General features: G+C 44.4%; 1 protein-coding gene across 4 annotated transcripts in view; it reads left to right on the top strand.

Annotated features, from left to right (window-relative positions):
• Cmklr1 (chemerin chemokine-like receptor 1) overlaps nucleotides 1-23,898 on the top strand; it is a 185,699-nt gene that overhangs the window by 51,906 nt on the left and 109,895 nt on the right. The gene's annotated exons all lie outside the window — the stretch shown is intronic.

The raw sequence follows: 23,898 nt of genomic DNA, 5'->3' as shown, positions 1-23,898 counted from the left end.
GAACTTACCTCACTGACTCTCCTGGGGTCCAGCTTGCTGACTGCAGAGCCTGGGATGCCTCAGCCTCTGTAACTGCAAGACAACTCCTCCTAATAACCCCCCCCCATATATATATCTACACACACACACACACACACACACACACACACACACACGCCATTGATTCTGACTAATACAGTCAACAGTCCTGCTCTCCAGATATAAGTTTTTTTTTCCCCTTGGCTCTATAATATTCCAGACCTTTTCTATGTATTCACAGACAGTTTTTTTTTCATCTAACAAGATGCAGTATAACAAATATATGTAAATAATTAATATTCTCAATTTTCCAGAAACAATTTCCTTTATGTGTTTACGGTGAATCTTTTTTTTTTTAAGACAGGTTCTTGCTATATTGTTCAGGTTAGCTTTGAACTTACTATGCAGCCCAGGCTGGCCTCAGCCTCCCGAGAGGCAGGGTTATAGGTGTGTGCCACCACGCCTGGCAGCTTTACTGGGTGCTCAGCATAACAGAAGAGATGCTGCCTGACAGCACTTATGGTCTTGTGAATAAGCAATTTCTCCCAATTTCGTAGTATATTTGTGAGAAGTTTGACAAAGCAAAAGGAAAAACACAGGAGTCTTCAAGAATCTCTACTAAACTTGCTGCACTTAGCCATGGGAAGTCAGGGATGAGTTCTCTGAGGAGGGGACAATGAAGCAGGGACTGAAATAATGAGGTGTGACTGAGTAAAGAGAAGGGTGGGAGGAACAGCATTCCAGGCAGGGGAACAGCACACGCAAAGGGTTCGAGGGAGAAAGGAAATGCCTGAGAAGCAGAGGAAAGGATGCGTGGCTGCAGAGCAGAGAGCAGGGGTGAGGGATACCACAAAACACAAGGCAGGAGCCACAGGCAGGTGCTAGACCTCTTTTTACTTTACAGATGGAAAGAGTTTTTCCTTGATGCCAAATCAATGGAAAACCATCGAAGGTTTTTAAAACAGGCAAGGGGCACTGTCAGCTGTGTGATATGGGAAGATTCTTGGTGTGGGAAGATCCCTTCCTCAGAGCAAGACTGGCAGTGGGAACCTAGGCAGGGCTTAGATGCGTCTGAGGTGGAGAGGTGGGAGGAAGAGGAGGAGGGAGCCCTACCTGGCTCCATGGCTGGGTGAGTCCCGCAGAAAGGGAACAATGCCGGGGGATGGATGTCAGGAATGGCACAGATGCTCCATGGAATTTTGCACAAGTTGAGTTTAAGGCATCTTTGAAACATCCAGATATCTAGGTGCTGCCACCAACTGTCAGATGATTTTTCTCTGTGCTGGGTGGGAACTTACAATTTCTAAAGGTGATTTTATTACCATAACCAGGTATCCAGTGTAGAGATGGATAGAGAGAAGCAACTCACACTCCATTATGGAAACCCAACAAAAATTCTCTTCTTGCAGGGCATGGCAGACTTGTCAGATGAAGGAGGTTTGTAGGGGGACAGAAAGGAATGCTGTACCTCGCCATTCTTCAAAGACCCTAGAATGGTAGTCACTCTGTTCAGTTGAAATCCACATTTATTGAGCACTGACTTCTGCCTTCGTGGAAGAGGCTCAGAAAGCATTAGTAGGTGGTCTGGAGTGGGGAGACATTATGTTTGAATAGAGGCAAAGACAAAGGGAAAATTAATCAGGACAAGTAAAGCTAAATTAAACCCACATACTACGTATGGGTTCCACTGAGTGAATAGGATTAAATAGAAATATCTGTTTTCTTTTGCCCCCACTCCAACCTCTTCCTAGTGTTGTTTTTCCCCATATAAAGGTAAAGAGCAGTCTTAACAACCACCTCTTTGAATGATGTGGACTTCTCTTGGAGTTTTCAATTTGGCTGTATTGATTTATAAGGTCTTTTCAATTACTGAATTCTTCTCAGTGGCAGCGTGTAGGGCCCGAGTACGTGAGGACCATGCTCTATTGATCCCAGGTACTTAGAAAGGAGCATTTGTGTGTCTGCTTTAGATTGATGGAGCTGCAAATAATGAAGCTTCCCATGCAACATTTATTAAATGAAAATCTAGAATTCATTAACATAGGAACTTGTCTCATTAAAAAAGAAGGGAGGAGGCTTGAGAAAAAAATAGGAACTACAGTAGTTATCATGAACATAATATATGAAGCAATTTGAATTCCAGGGAAGGCAATTTGGAATCTTATTAAATTTTTGTCTCTCCTTTTATTGTGTGAGCATGGTTGGGTGGCTTCTGGGGAACCATCCATCAAAACACAGGCGCGTGGGAGAGATGGGGACTGGAGAAAGAGGCCAGTCCCCAAATTCTTGCTGGAGTTCAAATGGGATGATTAGCCAGAATGGAACATCTGGCAGGAACTCAATAAAAAGGAGTGAGAAATAATGAATGGATGAATGAATGAACGAGCGGAGAGACCATTGAACATTAGCTGTGGATGCTGAGAGAGGCTGGTGTGGCTGAGCCCCGCCAGATGCCATTTCTGATCCTCCTGTTTACCCTTCCTTCACTTTCTCCCTCACCAAGCATTTATTGAGAATGGACCACGTATACACGACTCCATTAAGCACTGTATTAGTTTCCTAGGGGCTGTCCTAACAAATTACCACCAACTAGGTGGCTTCTGACAACAGAGATCTGTTCTCTCACAGTTCTGGAAGCGAGAAGTCCAAAGTCAAAGTGTTCACTGGACCATGCTTCCCCATGGGGGAATCTTACCTGGACTCTCCCAGCTTCCAGGGGCCCGGGTGTTCCTTGGCCTGTACCAACATAACTCCAACTTCTGCCTCCGTGGCGTCTTCGCTGTGTGTCAGTGTCTGAATCTTTCTTTCCATAGAAGGACACCAGCCACTGGATTTAGGACCCACTCCAGCCCAATAAGACCTCATGTTAACCTGGTAGCATCTCCAAAGTCCCAATTTCCAAATAAGGGGGACATTAGTTAACCTGGTGCAGGCGCTATAGAGGGATGCACAGTTTGTTGCCCACCTCTGGGAGCTAACAGTAAGAAGGGGAGACAAACACATACATATACTTGGGATAGCTCTCAGTTTGTGGTGAGCCTAGCTGGTAACCAGCTTTAACCTCTTGATCCTTCCTGCAACTTGAAGAACCAGAAAGGGTGATGCTGATCTTTAGAGCTGAGGCAGCAGAGGTTCAGAGAGGTGAAGTCACAAGGCAGTGAGTGGCACAGCCTGATTCCTTTTAAATGCTGATTGTAGGGAAGTTAGAAAATACAGATGAGCATCAAAGAAAAAGATCAGAATCCAACAAGACATAGGTAAGTGCTTAAATTGTGGTATGCAATCCTTCTTGAGTTCCCAGCCCATGCTCAGTCAATCAACCCTTTTCCTGGGGCTGGGAATAGAGACCAGGAGCCTCCAGCCTCAGTCCTGTGGATCCCTGAGACTCTGGAATGGGCCACAGGGAAGCATGTGGCAGCCTCAGGAGCCGGGGAGAGTGGTCAGCAGTCGGCGAGGAGAAGGAGGCCAGCCACAAGCAAATTTTAGAGATGATCCTTACAACCCAGCCATGCCTGGCCCTCGAGTTCTCAGCATGTCTCTCAGACAAACCTCCCTTGTCCAAATCAGCTATAGATGCCCCTTGGCATCTTGCTGCCCCCTTACGATGGTTCCCCCCAAGCAAACCCATTGTAAGTTGCAACTTTCATAAGTCAGACATGCATTTGATGCCCTCCCCTGTTGCACATCCCAGCTGAGCAATGCAGCACCCTATGGAGTAGCCATTGTTTCCCCTTGGGACCTCGAGGTGGATTGGAAATGGTGGCTTCCTGCTGCTGGCTCAGCATCATGAGAGACGATTGGATGGAACATGGTTAGCTCAGGGGAAAGAGCAAAATTCCAAAAGTGAAATACGGTTTCTACTGAATGTGTACCATTGTTGCTGCATTGTAAAGTTGAAAAATCATCAGATGAATAGTTATAAATCAGGGATTATCTGTAGTTTGAAAGAATTGCTGTTACTTGCTCCGAAGAGTCCTGAAGCAAGTGGCAGGGAAGCAAACCCAAAAGTAATGTAAGCCAGAAAGACATTTATTTATTTATGTACCAAGATGCCTCGTGAAAAGTAGTTCTGGACGGTAGTGCTAAGACAGTTCAGTGTCACCAAAGGGACAGGTATTTACTATCTTTTTGTCCTGCCTTCCTTGATGCATACACAGTGACTTCTCTCATGGTAACAAAATGGCTGCTGCAGCGCCAAGTATCACATCCTCACAAGATAGTGTTCAAGGAAAGGAAGACAGCCAGAGCAGGGAAGACATTTTCTTTATGTGTTCCTCTATCTTTTTTTGGAGGAAATGGGAAAACTACTTCCTGAAAATCTCTCAAGAGATTTTCCTTGTGTCTTATTGGTCAGGTCTGGGTTAATGCCCCACTTGTAGACAAGAGGGAAGTCCAGTGAATGATGCTTGGTTTAAACAAGTCTTAATTCATTCTCCAGAGCTGAATATATTTATTCAACAGAGTGAAATCAGAACCCGATGAGTAAGGAAGAAGCAGAATGGTACTTGGGAGGTAGTCCAGCTATTCCATGAGCTCTAACCAATAAACTGTCTGTAATGTTTTCCATCCTGTGATACTCACTTAAACACTGTGACCGTGTTCCTGTTTTGATACCTCACAAAGTGCATAATCCCTTCCATTACACTGCAGAACAGTGGTTCTCAGCATAGGTGCTACAGTCAGTGATTTCTGCTCTCACACTCCCACTTCTTCTTCTGTTGCCCCGGCAACAAAGCATTCTCTGACCCAGTTGTCAAGGACAGTTGTGTCTTTGTCTTCCTCTCCCTGTCTTTGTTAGAGACCATTTATTCCTCTCCCTCGGCTAAGACTTAGGTTTCGAGAGGATGGTGAGCGTGCTCTCGCCATATCACCCTGCCTGCCCATCACTGGGACCTCTGGAGAGTGGACATTCAACACCAAGGGCTTGGCCAGGGGACTCAAGGTCCAAGGAGAGGGAGTTGCAGCAGGGCATGAGGGTGGAGCCAGGCCCTCTCTTCGGCAGTGCTGGGTACTGATGAGGGGGCCTACAACTGGAATCCTTTGCCTCGGTGGCCTGCATAAGTCCTTGCACAAGCAGTATCTTCTGCACTTCCAGTTCCCACTGCTGCCGGAAGGGAGAGCAGAGGAAATGTGGCATCGTGGTTCAGCACATGGACTTTGGGCTTGGACTGGACTGGGTTTTAATCCTGACTCTGCAACATAGAAGCAAGATATTTAAACTTCAAGACTCTTGGGATCCTCATTTTCAGAATAGGGAATAATAATATTCATCCTGTGCTCATAGTGTGGCTTGGAGGTAATGTAGGTGGCATGAGAGCCTGGTACGTAGAAGGTGCTGACAGGATAGATGCTGTGGGTGCTGTAGTAAGATGTTTTTGGGACTGGTTCCACTCCTTGCCCCCAGTTCTATATGGAGGAAGGAGGAAGGACAATGGTGTGCCTCCATTTCCTCATCTGTAGAGAGACAAAATAATCAGATGAGATGTTTGTCAAACATCCAGCACATCACAGGGACTTGGTTAACTTGGTTAACTTGAGCAGTGATAATTAGCAGCACTACTACTTCTACTAGCCTGGCGTTTACTTATGCATTTAACAGTTACGAGTCTGGTGCCTTCCAGGAGCCAAGCCCTGGGCTTGGTTCTGGGGACTTGGGAGTGACCTGGAGAGGCACAGGTATGGAGCCTGCCACCTGGTGCCGGAGACACTCACTGGGGGTGGATGTCTGTGTGGCATACCACCCCCTTTTTATGAGGACTCTCCCTTTGGCACTCCTGGGAATCGGAGTTGGATAGGCAGCAAGGATGGAGGGGGTGAATGATTAGGAATGATGATTCTGTTAGGAAGAAGCGAGAACCAGCAAATGCAAAGAGACATTCAGAGCCCACTATTGAGGCTGCAAGGGGAAGTTGCTCTTTTGGGCACACTTTCTGAAGCCCCAAGAGATGTTCAAATTCATCTAATTCAGTGGCAAAATAAGCCTAGGCCTGCACTTCTGAGAATCAGGCTCTTTTGGGCCAGGAAACATGTGCTGTATTCAGAAATCCTGGGAGCAAAGACTCATCAGAGTCTCCTTGCCCGCTGACTTGACCAAAATAGATGGGCCAGGCTGGGAGGATGCTAGGAAAACTCAGGAAAAGGGAGAACTGGCTTCTGTTTGTGGTTGATGTCAGCTTGGAGTGGCCAAGAGCAATACCTCTGAGCCCAAATACTTGAGTTTGACTTCATGCCCCTCCCTTGCCAGCTATTCAACTTCAAGAATGACACTGTCCCTTTCTGAGCCTCAGTTTCCTTATCCATAAAATGGGCATGAAAGTTGTGTCTACCTTATGGGGCTGCCACAAGGATAAAATGAGGCAGCACCTCTGTGATGCTAGTTATCCCAATGGTTCTGTCCTACAAGTCTGCAAGGTGATGCGGGTCTTGGTGCCCATTTGACAGATTGGGAAACTGAGATTTAGAGAATTTCTCAAGGGCAGATGCTAGGTCCAAGGCCACCCATCTGGTAGGGTCAGAGCTGGGATTCCCACTTGGGCTGGTCTCACTGTGATGTGAGTGCCTTGTCTAAACCACATTGCTCAGGGGCAGTGAGTGACTCATGCCAGGTCACATGGTGAGTGGAGGGGCAGCTGGAGCAGGACTAAGATGCCATCTGCATTCTTTTAGGTCTTTACCCGATTCACACTCTTTCTCAGGTCAAGCCTCTCCAGACTGAAGCCCACCTCTCCATCCCTAGAATCCTTTCAAAACCCAGGGAAGGGTAGGAAGCAGGAGCCTGGATCAGCTGCTCCTCGGGGTTGTTGCTGTAGTCAAGTGACTTTCCAAATTGGATCACGTTTCCAGCCAGAGCTGCAATGCATCAGACATTCCTCAGCAACAAGCCAAGCGAGGCTGTGAGTGTCAGCCATGGAGGAGGCTAATGATTTGCTGGTGGCTTTCAATTACCAGCCTGTTGTCAGAAATGCCAGCCCGAGAAGGCGGTGTCAAGATGGTGCCATGTCTGTGCCAGAGAACTGAGCCGGGGAAGGTGGAGAGGTAGGCGAGGGCCATTCCTTGCAACTGCCCCAAGGGGTCCCCACATTGTCGCCATCTGACTCAAAGGCAGCACAAGAAATGAGTGGAAGAAAAGAAAGATCTCTTTGGTGGCTGTAGGCTTGTGGACCATGGGATCCTGGGACAGGATCACTGGATATGCATGCAAAGCAAGACAAAGTCATAATTAGGGCCAGGACTCTGGAGGCAGAACTGGGTTGGTGTGACCTTGAGTTTTATTTATAAAGTAAGAATTTGTTTATAAAAATAAAGAATAATGCTATCTGTCTTGGAAACTTGTTAAGTAATTTAAATGTGTGAATACTGATAAAAGTCTTAGAAAGGTGTCCAGAACCTGGTAAACACTCAATACATTAACCCTGAGTCATCTACCTTCTACTTGACTTTCTTATTCTTCATCTCTGATCCCCAGTCCTGGCCATTTGACATACACTTGTCCCTTGGAACCCAAGCTTATATTGAAGACTTCTATGACCCCTGAATGTTGAGGGCTTTCTCTTCCACTTCTCATGGGATCTTGGGACCTCAACCCACGGAGAGGCCCCTATGATGGCCAACCAGCAGCTCTGGACCAGATAGGATATAGCCAGGATTAGGTGTTTGGGCTCTGAGTATGTTCTTTGTTTCTTTGGATATGGGGTTTGAACCCTCTTTAACAGACATTTGAACCCTTTTTAATGGACATTCATTACACTATCTCATTTGACCAGTCCTCCCCTTTCCAGACAGAGCTTTTTGGGAAATTTTGCTCCTCTTCTGTCATTTCCCTGACTGTTCTCTCATTCCACCCACCAATGTGGAAAGGCAGCCATATTCTTTAGTCTTCAAAAGTGATTGGTTGGGAATGGACACATGACTTAAACTCGCCAATCAGAGCTCTTCCTTAGGTACTGGAGGGTCAGGGCAAACTGGAAAAACCTACTCCTCTCTGGTTGGAGAGTTAAATAGCTGTATGCCCAGGTGCTGCTGGCAGCCATAATCTAATCCTCATGGGAGCAGCCAGTCTGAAAGCATGCAGCCAATATGCACAGAGCATCAGCAATGAAAGGTGGAGAGAGGAATAGCAACTGGATTGCTGATTCTCTGCTGTATCCCTGTGGCCAGCGCCACCCTGACCCTTGCTCAGTAGGGTTCTGTGAGCCAGCCAATTCCTTTCCACCTATGCTGGCTTTATTAGCAACCAGTGGCCCTGATCAGCATAATCTCTTGGGAATTTCTGTCTTGAACTCTCAAAGAGAGAGGGAGAGAGTGTGCATCTCTTAGTTCCCAGCTCATGTCCTAGAAACAATATTATGTACCCAAGAAAGAATAGGGTCTTGCCTCTTTCCATAGGAAGGACACTGGACTAACCAGGCACCAGCCAGGCTTCATTCAAGCCTTTCAGGTGCCAAGTGTGATCATTCCAAAACTCAGATTTAATCAGTGGCTTCCTATATCCTTATTGGACTACCTAGATCCACTTCTGGAGACTTCCAAGGCCTCTCACAGTTGCCTCCCCTCTTTTCTTTTTCCATTTGAATGGATGTGCCCCAGCCACACAGCTGCCATGTTCAGCTCAGGATTCATGTTTAACTCAACCTGATTTCTTTGTACCAGGTAGAGGAAGTCCTCTTGCCTTGAGTTAGGAGTGACTGGGCCCCAGTAGATGTTGAAGGGCTCGAAGATAACTTTTCTCCAAATTGTAGTTCTCCCTGTACTCTGGCCCTGAGCCTTGAATGCACCTCTAGGCCTGTAGCTCTGCCTCCTCCTTCCTCTTCCCTCAGTGGTGAGGGCAAGGCTTGTTCCCTCTCCCCCACCCAAGGAAGCTTCAAGGAAATAGCAGAAGGCAAGGGCCAATCTTCAGGGATGCTGATCACAGAGCATCAATACAGCTCATTTGACTTTGACCATCTCCCAATTTCCTATGGGATTATTAATGAGACCTTCTACACTCAGCTCAATTCTGGCACCCCAGAGCATGCAGTTTGGCCCAAGGAAATCCTGCTTGGGTTCAAATAAGTCTCAGGAATGTTCTGCTGTTGTCACCATAAAATTGCTTTTGGTGGAGAGGAGGGGAGGGATTCTCCTGGAGGGTGGGCTATAATCAAGGACACCTGGGGGAGATGAAAGATTTTTTTTTTTCCCCCTACACCTTCCCAACAAGGAGGGTGCTATGATGGTAAATCAGTTTTCCCATCACTGGAGTGCCAGGGTCAGGCCCACAATAGATCACAAAAGCCCTATGCAGTGTGCATTGGTATAATTCTCATTTCATGGAGGAAGAAACTGAGGTGCACAGCCAGGGGTAATGGAGCTGGGATTTGAACCCATGGCCATTTGATTTCTTAGCTCAACTCTTAACCCTCAGGTATGCTGTGGCCTCAGAACTGGCCCTGAGCTTTCTGGACCCCACTAGCTGGGGGCCAGGAGGAGGTGGCCTTTGGTTTCTGGCTGCAGCACTGAACTCAGCAGAGGGCCCTGGATTGGAGTCCTGCCTCTGCTCTTTTCCAGCTGTGTATCTCGGGGCCAGTGAGCCTTCCTGACTCTCAGTTTCCCTATTGGTGTGTATAGTGACAAGAGTGTACGGTTTGGTTCTTTGGCAGTTTTTTTGAGTCTCATATAAGATAATACTTGTGAAATGTGCCTGTTTCTTTTTTGAACATATTTTACAGCTTTATTGACATGCAATTGAATTGCCAATGTTCAAAGCTTAGGATTTCATGAATTTTCTCTCATATGCATGAGATCATCACCACAATTGAGATAGTGAACTCATCCATTCGTGTGCTTTTTTTCATGATCTTTCCTGCCTCTTTCCATCTCCTCCTAATGACACACTGATTTGCCTTTTGCCCTTGTTTTCCCTTTTAAGAATTTTGTGTAGATGGGAGAATACAGTATGTGCTGCTTTCATTTGCCTCCTTGGATGGAGTGTAATTGCGCTGAGAGTCACCCACGCTGTTGTGTGAAATAATAATGCCTCTTCTCACTCCTCTACAGGTTTTATTTTTGTGAGGCCCAAACAAAGTGATAGGTGTGGAAAGTTAATTTTTAAATAATAAAAAACCACACATTCCTTATAGGAGATGATTCTTAAGCTATATTCTGCCTAAAATATCTGCCTACTCTTCCCATTTCTTTGCTTAGAAAACCCCCTTTCACCCCTCCAGCCCTTGTTGTGAGCTATGAGTGTTGGAGCTGGTACTTAGAGCTGTCTCCTGCTCCACCGAATTGCTTTTGTTGGATGAGAGCTGCTTCCTTGGGAAGGAGAATGATGCTGGCAATGAACTCCATATTCCTTGTTCCAGGCAGTGCCTCCCTGCTGTACAATTCCTGCTCCTGAGCTCCTTGTAGGACTGGGTCAGAGCCAGTCTCAAGCTGAAGCCTTGCTTAGTTTTACTCTCTGTCCTGCCCTGTCTTTTTTTCTGTGAATGTTTATAAAAATAACGCGCGCGTGCGCGCACACACACACACACACACACACACAGTTTTCATCTATATTAGTTTTCTACTACTGCCATAACAAAATACCATAAATTCATAAATTCTGTGGCTTAAACAATATGAGCTTCTAATTGTGGAGGTCAGAAGCTGGACATGAGTATCAACTAGCTAAAGTCAAGGTGTCAGCCAGGGAAGATCCTTTGTAGCGAGTGTTTGGGTGAATTTGTTTCTTTGTATTTTCCTCCTTAAGGCTGTTCATCTTCAGTGAGTCATGGTTGCCTTCCTCCCTGTCCAAGTCAGCAACCTGTCACGTCTCTGGCCTTTCTTTTGTAGTCGTATCTTTTTCAGACTACAGCTAGAAAAGATTGTCCACTTTGAAAGACAGATATGTCCCCACCTGGATGATCCAAAATGATGTCCCCTCTCAAGATTCTTAGCCTTAACCATGCATGCAAAGCCTCCTTTACCATAGGTAACACGTTTACAGGTCCTAGAGATCAGGATGTGGACAAGTTCTGAGGCCACTTTTCTGCTTACCATAGGATCCAGATAAAGTCCACACATTGTGATTGACTGATAATGCTATCTTGAAAAATCTATAGATCTCTCCATTATAGCTCTTTTTGTCCTTGAAGTGCATTGTTGAAGAGACAGGGTTGTTTTCCCCAGAGGATTCTGCTCGTCTGTATTTTGTTATATTCTTTAGGTTTTTTTAACTTATTCTGTTCTTGGATTTCAAATTTGCAAATTTTCATCTAGAGGCTTTATCAGACTTGTGTTCCTTTCTTCTTGTAAGACTGCATCATAGCAGGGAGTGTAATTTTTGTGATATTCACAGCTATTGATGCTCAGTACCTAAATCTATTAATTGTATAGGTTGTTTAAAAGGGTGACATTCTAATTCTCTAACTCTGCATTCACTTTTTGCCTGGAATATGTTTCTAAATGTTGTCTCCTCTTTGGCTAGCCTGAGAATAAATGCTTGCTTCTTTCTTTTTATTTATGAGTTTTCTCTCATAAATAAAAACTTGTAAATAAAAGGAAACAGTTGGCTCACCAGTATCCTCTATGATTGATTATATTTAAGCCAGAAACTTAAACACATTTGATGCTAAACCCAAATCTTCTGTATTCTGGCTTTAGAATAATGACACCTACGTTTTCTCTCACTAAGAGCCCCATTATTCTATTCCCAGGACTCCTTAATTGAAAATGCTTTTCACACTAAACATACTGCATAAAATAAGAAATAATTAGTTGCCCAAACTTTAATAAAGACACAGTCAAGAGTCAAATCTGGTTATATTCAGAAGAATCCCATGTTTACTGGTTGCCAGAATTCCTGGCAAAAAGATTTTTCATCAACCTGGTCTTATCCCATGCAATTAGCCCCTCTTTTCTGAGAATAACTTGAATACTTTTGCCCCCTTCAAGAATCTTCCCCTCCCAACCATGGACTTAATAATATTAGCTAACAATTATTAAGTTCTTACTATGGGATAGTCAATGTTCTAGGTACTTCAATGGATAATTCATTTAATTCTCACTCCCACCCTGAGATATAGGCATTATTATTATCTTCCTTTTACAGAGGAGGAAATCAAATGGGAGAGAAATCAAGTGACTTAATCAAGGTCACACACTTTGTAATTGATGGACCTAGGATGGGCAATCCTGGGTCCACCTCCCATGTGGCAATTATTGGCTGATAATGAGTCAAGGATTTCTCCTTTTGACTGGGCCTGTGTCCTTCAGTTCTCCACAGTATCCACTGTCTCTGTCCATGCAGTGACAGGACTTTCTGGCTCTGTGGCAACGGAGTTTACAATCTCTGACATGGTTCATCACCCCTTTCCAAGTCTGTGGTTCCAGGGAGCTTTACTTAGGCTGGAAATAAGAAAGGATCCCTCATCTGAGTTTGTCCAGGGAATAGTATTGTATCTGCCCCAGATCCCACACTGGATGGGATTTGTAAATGTAGAACCCCAAGACCAAATTTAGCAGGATAAATTATTGTGTTTTCCAAATGTAGGTCACGGTGTCTTATCTGAGTCGTATCTCAGTAACCATGTGTACAGTTACGTGGTGCGGTGATGGGTAATGGACATATTCAAGATGGAATCTGGGCACGCCCGACCAGACATTTTCCACTTTTCTTTCTCCTGCCACAAGAAACAATTTTCTTCCCTGTGGAGCATCTTGGTGGCTTCAACTCTGCTTTAGGACCCTGGTGACAGCATCGGAGGTAGGAATCAAAGATCTGCCGGCTGGCAAAAGACTGTGACACTCAAGCCCTGGATGCAAGTGTTGGTGGTGCTACTCTAGGTGACTTATTGAGGTGACCTGGGCCTGTTTTCTTAGGAACATAAGGACTCCGATGGGTTTCCCTTGTCAGAGACCTTGGGTTCTATGAGTTGAGGGGACAGGATTTGATCAGTTTGATCAAATGTCACTATGACATAGACAGTCACTATGGTGACCGTCTATAATCAACTGAGCACTTACTGTAGAGTGTCTATGTGCCAAATGTTTTACATACCTTATCACCTAGAACACACAATAGTATAACATACACACACCACGGCTCAGAGAAGCTCCATGATATGTCCACGGTTATACACCTTACAAGTGGCAGTGCCGGTCAAAACTCACGGAGGCAGGATCACTGGCAGGCAGAAGAATTTCCACTGGGAGGTAGATAGTGACTTGATAGGGACTGCGAGGATTTGCCCAGCAGGTCAGGAAGTGGTCGGCTAAGTCTCCTCTCATCTTCATAGTCTGTGAATGCTAAGTCCTGTGATGATGGAAGCCAGGGTTTTTTGGCTATTCCATAAAACTTGGGCTTAGGAAACACAGGACACTGGGTAATCAAGCTCCTGGCTGATCTGAGCAAGAGAGTGGGTGGAAGATCTCATAGAATCAAAGAATAGCTGGACAACAGGTCCGAGGAATGAAAAGAACTTGGCGATGATGGGGGGCCAGCTCCACCTATTTCTAATCTGTCTTTTCTGCGGCTAAGATTTGATTCCCAGGACAGAGCTGAGATGCCGGAATGAATGCATCCACTGGGTGTGCAGCACTTGACGAGAACAAGAAGAGGTGGGACAGAAGGCTCCTCAGTGCCTGGCCAATGTCTTGCCTTACAAGCAAAGAGCAAGAGCCTCAGAACATTTCTGTGAATGGGTGAAGGATCTTTTAAAGTACAAGGAGTACAGATACTCCTTGATTGTTATGGTGCTACACACTGATAAGCCCATTGTCAGAAATACCGTATTTGGAAAATGTGTTTCACAACCCTAATCTAACAAACCTCATAGCTCAGGCTAATCTACCTTAAACAAGCTCAGAATACTTATATTAGCCTATAGTTGGGCAAAATCATCTAACACAAGGCCCATTTTATAATAAAGTATTGAATATCTTATGTAACTTATTGAATATCTGTATCCAAAAAAGTGCTGATAGCACAGTCCATGTAGAGCATCAGTTGTTTATCCTGGTGATTGTGGGGCACATCACTAGTCTGTAGAAAGATCAAAACTCAGAATTCAAGATCAAAACCCCTGAAATTATGTTGCTTTTGCATCATTGCAAAGTCGAACAATTGTCAGTGCAAACACTGTAAGTTGGGGACCCATTGTGTGCAGTGAGTGGCCCAAGTCTTCACCAAAGGGGGGCTAACATTATTTGACTCACAAGAAGATTAAGGGAATTCAGTGAGAGAGAAGCTATCTCCCCACACTAGATGAAAACAGTGCCACAATGTTGTCAATCATGATTAGGTGGTTGAAGGAGCTGGAAGGTATGGGGTGGTGTTTTGTCCTAGGCTGTGGGGCAAAAAGCTGGGATGATCCTGAGAGAAGTGAGGAAATAGGTGGGTCTTAATGAGAATGCTGCTGCTGCTGATAATGGTGAGTTCATATTGAGAGCTATTTAATGCTGGGCATCACGCAGGTTCTTGGCAAGTGCCATTGCATTGAACCCTTTAGACATGGATCATTCAATACGGCAGCCAATGGCCACATGTAGTTTTTCAAATTTAGGTCTGTCTTAAATAAAATTAAACTTTAGTGTCACATTTCAAGTTTTCGATAGTCACACGTGGCTATTGGCTACCATGTTGGACAGTGAAGATATAAACATTCCCACATTTCCACCGCCATGGAAACAGGTGGGCTTCATACTGCTCTCAAGTGTGGTGCAATAGAAAAGATCAAAGGTACAATGAGAAGGCTGTGAATTGCTGGCTTTGGTCAGAGAGAGAGAGGGAGAGAGAGAGGGTGCTGATCACAAAGGTGGAACTGGACTGACTGACTTCCTTCATTTATCAATCTTTTCTTCGTCCTGGATCATTAGGATTTAATATTTTTTTGAGTCACAATGCCCAGTGTGAGGTGAAATCAATCCTGGGAGTGAGCCTTGTCTCTTGAAACCCTTGAGTTGGAGATCTTCATTTTTTAATTTGATATAAGTGACTTACTCACCATAACAAGTAGACATTAAGCATCAATTGCATTTGAAAATTAAATCTCATGCTCGTCATTCCAAGGAACTCTAACATGACTCTTGCCTTCCAAGTTTAGGATGCTTTAGTGTTCCAAATGGCCACCCTCTTCCTTTGCATTCCACATCCTAACTGTCAACTGTAAAGCAGGCTTATGGTTTTTAGTATCCTCTGGAGTGGGCTGATCCATCAGCCAAAGACATATTTAGAAGATATGAATATCAGCAGCCATGCTATCTACTTTCTCCAGCCAGACTCTAAGTTTCTAGGTAATGCCCTCTTTCCAGGTCATCTGGGTTGGTATGTGCATAGAATCTGTACAGCTGTGGAGAAAAGAGTGGAGTCTATGGAGAAGATGGTTGTGGAGCTGGCCTGGGAATGACTTTAGAAAATATCTGCTAGATATTATAGAATTGGAGGCCAAGAGAAAGTAAATATCTTATCTCAGGTCACAAAGCTATTAATAGGTAGAGCCAGGTGCTTAATCCCGGACTTAGTGTCACCCATGTTAGTTTGGATGAACTAGGATTTGGGAGAAGATGTGTTGTTTGGGTGAAGGTCAGGATGAGTGTTGATGCTGGCAGGAGAAATACATTCCCTGGGATTTTAGAGTGAATGACATACAGGGGAGGGAAATGGGCACCTGACTGATATTGTGGCAATGGAGGAAAAGTCAAGGGCAGCTGGTAAAGCCTGGAAATGCTCCTCAACCCACCGGACTCCAGGACACATAGATCCAGCACCACCGATAGTGCCAGGAGGGGGTTGCTGGGGCCACAAAGAGCTGCAGGCTCATTCTAACAGATAGGACATCAAAAGTCAAAAGCTGTAAAAACAGACCCACACCCTTCATGTTAATGGCTCTGGTGTTAGGGTTGTGGTGAATACCACATTCTTTAGGTGGAATTTTTTTTGGTATATGTGCTGCCGAAGTGAGCACTGTGGAATTATTTTTGGAACTCAAAGGGCCCCATTTTCTCTGAATCTCATTATTGAGGTAATGTCTTTGGGTCTGGGGCTCCCTCCTCACTTCCATTTTTGTTGGAGTTTTGCACAGGGCTGGATTGCATGCATAATGGTCAATTGAGAAAAGCAAGTTGGTGGAGCAGTGTAGTGGTCAGCGCGAGTGTTTATGCCCCCAAGCCAGAGCCTGCCCTCACCACAACCTGCCCATGTGGCTTAAAAGTCATGTGCCTCAGGTTCCTCTTTATTGTAAGATGAGAGAAGAATGTTATCTTCCTAATTAATAAGGTTGTAGCATAATTCAGATGGGTTAATTTATGCCACGAGTGTGTATTTTCATTATTTTTCATGGTAAGTCACTCTGTCTTAGTCACTCTCTTGTCAATGGGACAGAATATATGACACCCACAACTTAAGGGAGGTGAGATTGATTTTTACTCACAGTTTCAGAAGTTTCTGTTCATGTTAGCAGGCTCAAATACAGAAACAACATGATAGAAGAACCCGAGTGGAGGAAAGCTGTTTATCCTGTAGTGATCAGGAAGCAGAGAGAAGGGAGGACCCAGGGAGGGAGATACACCTTTCTGGTGGTCCATCTTTTCCAACCAGGCGCCACCTCCTAGTAGTACATTCAGCTATGAATTCACGAGTGGCTTAGTCCACTGATGAGAACAGCATTCCCATGATCACTCCACACATACGAGGATTTTGGGGGACCTTCTAGATCCAAACCATAACACACTCTGAACACTGAATTAGCAAATACTAAGCCGCTGCTCCCAGCAGAAATGCAGGGCTAGATTCCTGCAGACCTCTGGAGACAAAATATCTGTCAACTGATCAAGCTTGTTTTATGTTTTGTTGTTTGCTTAAAAATACCTGATTTAGTATATTTTGTTGACTCGTTAACTTTGATCTCATGGCTAACAGCACTACAAATCATGCATAAACAAAGCTTATCTAACATATGAGGTATAATTAAAAATATGGTGAATGTTTAAATTAAAATAATTGATTACAGAAAGATACACATTGCTGCAAGTTTCCCTCAAAATATTCCCCTTTGTTTTGAACAGTTATTCCTTTCTCAGAAGCAGTTCTGGAAGTCCTCGTTCATGATTCTCTTTGAGATGTGATAAGAAATATGGTGGATGCTGCTGCTGAGCGCCATCCAACAGAATTGCAAGCTCAGAAAAACTGCGTTGTGTCCTCATCCACCTTATTCACCAGATCTGGCCCCATGCGACTTCTGGCTCTTCTTCAAGGTCAAAATGACCATGACTCAGGACATTGAGGCAGCATGACAGCACAGGTGAGGAAGCTCACGAAAGAGGACTTCCAGAACTGCTTCAGAAAGTGGCAAGAATGATGGGATGAGTGTGATGGAAGCAAGGCGGAGTATTTTGAAGAGGATTCACAGCAATGTGTCTTTTACTGTGATACATTTAAAAAATGTAAACATTCACCATATAATCACACTGTCATAAGGCACATCACAGGTTTCTTGTACTTCGGGACACTAGACAGCACTTCAGCACCACACTTGGAGCCATTTTAAGCAGTAAAATTACAAAAAGAAAAAGCCCAAAATGCAAAAATACCATATTAAGCAGACCATGAAAAAGATACTTGTTTGTAGTATGAGAGCTGAAACAGAAGGGCAATGTCACCTTGTTTGACCTCATCTGGGATGTGTATGTTAGGTGACTCAAGCATTTTGTTCATCTGTGTATGTCTATGAGTGAACATGAAAGGACCCTAAGTATTGATTGTAAGGTTATAAATAAATTTTAGCAAGTAGGTGAATTCTAAAACATGGATTCCTTGAATATTGGGAATCAGTAACCACTTGGTATACAGTAACTACTTAATAAATGTTTCTTATAACTATTATGACCTGCAAAGTAAATGATTCATAGGCCTCAGTGAGAAAGAATGGGCAAAGTGGAGATCTCCTCAGACTTCCAGACTCCCTGAGGGAGGTGGGGTGTTCCTCTACTGCTATAGCAGAGTCACCTGTATATTTAACTTCCAGGAATTCAGCTGTATACCAGGTAGGCATTTGATTGCCAGAAACAGAAGTTGGCTTTTGTTACTGTAAGAAGACAATAAATGTATTGAAAGGGCATTGGAAGCTCACTGATCAGGTGGAGAAGGTAGAGGGTCAGGGGAGATCAAGCCCAGCTCAGGCTTCACCACCAAGGTGATCTGCACAGAGTTGCACCTTGCCCAGCCTCCATGGAGCCACAGTGCCAACCAGTGGGCTCTTGACTGAGCTGCCCAGAGAGATCTCTCCTGGAACAGTTGTGCCCTCTGCAAGATTCAAAGTTATTTGGTCCTGCTCTCATTGTGCACTGGCACGTGGGAGAGGACCTGCCTTCTGTTTGGCAGGTTTTTGTAGTGTGAGGAATGGCTTTGTCACCAATGGACCCTGATAGTTCCTGAAACAGGCATGATGCTTGGATATCTAGATGACAGATGTCCTCTATGGGGTAGGTTGAAGAGGGGAAGGAGAAGAAAAAGAAAGAGAAACCAAGGGAAGGTGGAGTGGAGAGGGAGAAAAGAAGGGAGAGGAAGGAAGGAGAGAGGGAGAGAGAAAGACCTATAGAGAATAAGTGCTCCATGTTAAGCACGAGGGAGGCGAAGGCCATGGCTGCTCCTCCAGGCTCTGTGTTCTTTCCTGCATGAACACATGGATACTCCCCTGTCCTCCTCCAGAACAGCACCAGCACCTGCAGGCAGGTCAGCTGCCGTCTCTGCTGCTCCCTCAGTTCCATGTCAATCTGCTTCAACCCGGGGTTCAGGGAGCCAGCTGTGTGGCTCTGTGGGGAGGGAGTATGAGAACTACCTTGCCTGGGTAGTTCCAGTGGGACCTTTTTAGCAATGAATGATTTTGCCTGGGTATTGGCATGTGCTGCCTCCCCTCATGTAATGTAGGTTTTTTAAAAAATGCTTTTCTTGATCTAGTTTTGAGGTCCTGGTGAAAGGCCGGTCAGTTCATCTTCTTGAACAGCTGATTAAGTCCACACCTCAGACACTTCTTTTATAGGGTTCCCCAATTCTGAGGACACTGTGCACCAGCTGCAGTTGCATCAGAAGCAGATACCAGACAACTAGGGACAGGTCCTATTTCCTAAGCCCATGAAATTGTTCAAATTAGCCAATTCACAGGGAGCCCTCAAGACCTAGCTGTCCTCAATGCCACTTGTCTGCCTATACAAGGTGTCCCCCACAGGTCCAGCTTACTGTGACTCTGCCCCTAGGTGCCCCACCCCCACCCCAGTGCGGCCCTCTGTGGTGGCCTTGTCTCTTGCTTGGAGCTGTAAGGAACATGGAGTTCTGCCTTTCACTTATCAGAGTATTACGGTGTTGTGTCCCCCCAGCAAATGGACCTTAAATCTTATAAGACAGTGACACATTCCACCCTCCAATATGCCAGTTGCTGGAGCAAGTGAAGCCTAAATGGAGTGATCAGAGCAAAGTTGTCAGCTGATAAATGGCCCTTGCAGCCTCTGGGCTATAGGAGGGCAGGTGCAATATCTGTGCAAGACAGTCATGTCCCCTGCACCCCAGACAGCATCTGCTCAGTAAATTCAGGTGTAATTGCACTGACTCCAGTAAGCAGGTACCATGTCCTTGGGGCCCTGTGATATGCACATTGTCGCTGGTAGTGGAGGTGACAATACCATGAGAAGACAAGCCACACGTAACAGCTGCAGGGAAATGAGGATCACACTGTACAATGCCTGTGGGCTCCCATGGCTCTGGCTTTGTTTGATCCTGAGATTTAGTCTATAGGAATTTCAGGTCCATGGCCACTTATCAGCACTGCATTGTGACAAATTCTATGGCTTTCTGGTAAGATGACAAGGATGATTATTCCGTTTGCAAGGAGAGAGTTCCAGATTTCCCCCACTTGGACTGAGATTATGTAGCTATGTTGGAGCGATGCTGGAGTGAGGAGGCAGAAGACATCACTGGATAGACCCAGGCAAGTTACTTCCCTTCTTGGGGACAGTTGCCCCATCTCTACAATGAGCAGATAAGATCACTTCTGAAGAGAAAGTATGTGAAGGGGTTCAGGGTGGATTCTTACAGCCAGACGCTTGGGTTCAAATTCCAGGTGTACCCTTCTTATAGCTGTGTGACATTGGCCAGGATTCTCTCTGAGGATCAGTGTCTTAATTGGTGAAATGACCACAAAGAGGATCAAACTCATAGAATTACAGTGACAAATAAATTAGATATTTGTGTTTGCACTTTGCTTCTGGAACAAAAGAGTTGCTTAATACATGCTAGCTATATTAACTATAATGAATATGATAAAAAAAAGAGGGTGAAAAAGTTCAGTGAGAATGGGAGATACAGTCTCAAAGTATCTCCAAACTAAATACTTATTAATTACTGTGTTAGTGTCACATGGTTGCTATAACATATCACCACAAATTTGATGGCTTAAAAGAATTTGGTGGCTTACACTTTTGGAAGCCAGAAGTCTGAAATCAGTTTCACTGTGCCAAAATGAAAGTGACGGCAAAGTCATCTTCCTTTAGAGGGTCTAGGGACAATCTGTTCCTTGTTTTCTCAAAGCTCCTGGTGGCTGCTGGCCTTCGCTCATCTGGCTGTAGGCTCCCTTGGTCTCCCTCTGATAAGGACACATGTGATGGCATTTAGGGCCCACCTGGTAATCCCTAGGGCAAGACCCATAACTTAATTATATCTGCAGAGACTTTTTCCCCATAGAAAATAACATTTATAGGTTCCAGAGATTAGACTTGACCTGTTTAGGGGCACTTATTCAGCTTGCTACAGTTACTAAGAGGAAAACAGTATCTACAGAGAAGGAGCCTGGAGGATACCACCATGGGGTCAAAATTAGTACAAAGAGACAAAAGGGGACAAAGGAACACCACGTTCCCCCAATGCGGAGCACCAAGAAGGAGTTATTATTCTGTGAAACCCGTCCCTCAAATTATACAACTTGAATACAATCACACTGGAATCATCACAGACCAGTTCACACGGAAGGGCCAGGTATCAAAATCCCAATGTCAGGAAAGACACTGAAGCACTGAAGAACAGTTCCAGACTGAAGGCGGTGGAACCTAAGAGGACAGTTGCACACAAATGGGATCAGGGCAAGAGTAACTTTTTCTATAAAAGGCTTTGTTGAGATAATCAGCAGGGTTTGAGTAAGGGCTGTAAATTAGATAATAGAATTGTCTTGAGGTTAATTTCCTGATTTTGCTGTGCTGTATAAGAGAAAACCCATGTTTTTAGGAAATATGTACTAAAATATTTAGGGGAAAATATTGTCAGGCCTGAAAAGTTACTCTTAATTGCTATCTCTCTCTTTCTCTCCTGATACTAATTTATCAATATGTCCATAGGCAGTGTGATTACAGAATGCAGTGAATGTTTAAAGTAAAAAAAATTATTACAGTGAAAGATGCATGGCCAATAATTCTCCTCAAAATACTTCAAACACTTTTATTTCACTAGTCTTGCCACTTTCTGAATCAGTTCTGGTAGTTCTCTATCATGAGTTGAGTGTCTTTAATTGCACCGTAGAGGCTGCCTTGTTGTCCTGAATGTTTACCTTTCAAAATGTTTACCTTTCGTGGTCATTTTGACTTTGAGGAAGAGCCAGAAGTTGCATGGTGTCAGATCTGGTGAATAAAGTGGATGAGGACACACTGTGATGTTTCTACAAGTCTGCCTTTCTCTCAGTAGCAGTGTTCATTATATTTTTTAACACACCTGATAAAAAGATATTCATGAAAGAGGACTTCCAGGACTGCTTCTGAAAGTGACTAGAAGGATGAGATAAGAATTTCAAAGTGAGGGGAATTTTTTTTTTCTAACAGTAGCAAAGTTTCTTTAAAGGTAGGAAAAGAAACAGGCTCTGTAGAGTGAGTTTGGGCCAAGTAAAAGTAGGAAAAGAAGTACATCCTACAGCATGAGGGCAGGCCACCATGCAAGAGAGAATACAGTTGCCAAAACTCAATGTGGACTGTCCTTTTGGTTTAATCCACTCCTCGGGCTGACGTCAGGTCTAGGCCACCCTATCAAGTTCTTGCTCGAGTTCTTGGGAGAAGTCTACGTGCAGGGCTTTGGGAACTGTTCTGTGCATGTGTCCTGAGATTGTCAATCTCCTTTCCCAGCCAGTTTTAGGCCCACCCTATCTTCCTATCCGCCCCCCTCCCAAAAGAGATATATCCCCATAATTCTTCAGGGTGTGCTGACAGTGTGGAGGCCTCTGTCTTCTATAGTTTCTTCCAGCTGGAAGGAACTGAAGTCCTTCCCTGTTGGGCTTTATGTGCTCTACAACTACCTTGGGTGTTGTGGCTCACTGGCTAGGTGTGGCTCACTGGCTAGGTTGAAGAGAAAAACTGTTAGGAGACAATGAGAAAAGAATCAGTGACTGTTGAGCTACCTGTTTGATGGGAGAAAGAAACTGTACTATTAGCCCAAGTATGAGGAGCAGGTCAGATTTCCATACTTGCTGTGGAGGAGAATGTACGTCAGAGAGGAATGTCAGATGAATTATTGAGAGCCTGAGAGCCATGGCCTTAGCAAGGTCCTGTTTACTTACATGTAGCAGCTTTGAAATCTTAGTGTTTGAGGAGAAATCTCAAATCGTCCAGATGCTCACAAGAGTAGTTTTTCCTTTTGAACGATGTTTTTCTTCAGATAGTTCAAGTGGAACTGGCTTTATTCTAGAAAGATGAATTCAGTTATCTATCTCTGCCACCTTTATTGCAGTGGATGTGGCAAGGATCACTGAAAAGGGGCCTTTCCATTTTAGTTTTAATTGGTCTGCAGGAGTCCCTTCTTTCTAAGTTTCTATGAGCACTTGGTCTCCAGGCCAGATGCTAGGCATTTCCCCTGGGCCAGGAGTTGTCAGGTCTTTGTTCTCATACATTTGGGTAGCCTGTTTTTGTGAGGAAGTTAACGACAGTGTGTCCTTTAATGTAATAATATTTTCAAATTTAAATATTTACCATATATTTTGATCACACCTCTTATATCTCTGAAACAATTGCAAGTACTTTTATACATAGAATATATGTTACAAAATAGTATGTATATGAAGAACCCTACCCCCCCCCCCATATCCACATCCTAATCCTGGAACTTGTGAATATGTCATACTGCAAGGGAAAAGAGACCTTGCTGATATGGTTAAAGATGTTGGGATGGGGAGATTGTCCTGGACTGTCTGGGTGGTCATAATCATAAGGGTCGTGATGGTGGTGAGAGGGAAGTAGCAGGATCAGGTCCGAGGAAGAAGGAGTCAGTGATGACAGAAGCCATGAGAGATGGCCCTGAAACTGGAGGAAGGTGCCAGGAGACAAACAATGCAGATGGCCTCAAGAAACTGACATGAAGCAGGACATGAATCCTCCTTTAGAGCATGCAGAAGGGACCAGAACTGCTGTCACCTGGACTGTCCCTCTGGAAGACCCAATTTCATACTTCCTACCTCCAGGACTATAAGAGAATATGTGTTATTTTAAGCCCTGACGTTGGTGATAATTTGTTATAGCAGCCATAGGAAACAAATATTCTGCCTACTAATATATTTATCCACACTTGTATTTGTATTTTTAGGCAGAAAGAATGATAAAGGTGATAAAATATTAACATTTGGGGTATCTGAGTAGAAGAATCTTAGGCAAGTTTTAGGAACTATTTTTTAAAAAATTGTTTTGGACGTCTGCAATTATCTCGGAAAAAAGTTTAAAACAGTAATATGATAGTCAAAGAGGACCTAGATTCACCATCATGGCTGGACATTTCCTCGGTCAAAACTTACATTTCCTGGATCTCATTACACTCCTGCAGCTTCACCAGCAGTTCTCTGTCCCTTCCCTTCATTTGATCCTCATGGTAGCCCCCAAGGTCGGTGTCATTACCCATTTTACAGTCTAAGG

The sequence above is a fragment of the Heterocephalus glaber genome, unplaced genomic scaffold (assembly GCF_053883595.1).
Source record: "Heterocephalus glaber isolate CG9 unplaced genomic scaffold, H.glaber_assembly_v1.0 deba00001687, whole genome shotgun sequence".
In the NCBI taxonomy this organism is placed as follows: domain Eukaryota; kingdom Metazoa; phylum Chordata; class Mammalia; order Rodentia; family Bathyergidae; genus Heterocephalus; species Heterocephalus glaber.
Note: the sequence above shows the minus strand (reverse complement) of the source record. Positions and strands in the feature narration are given on the sequence as shown.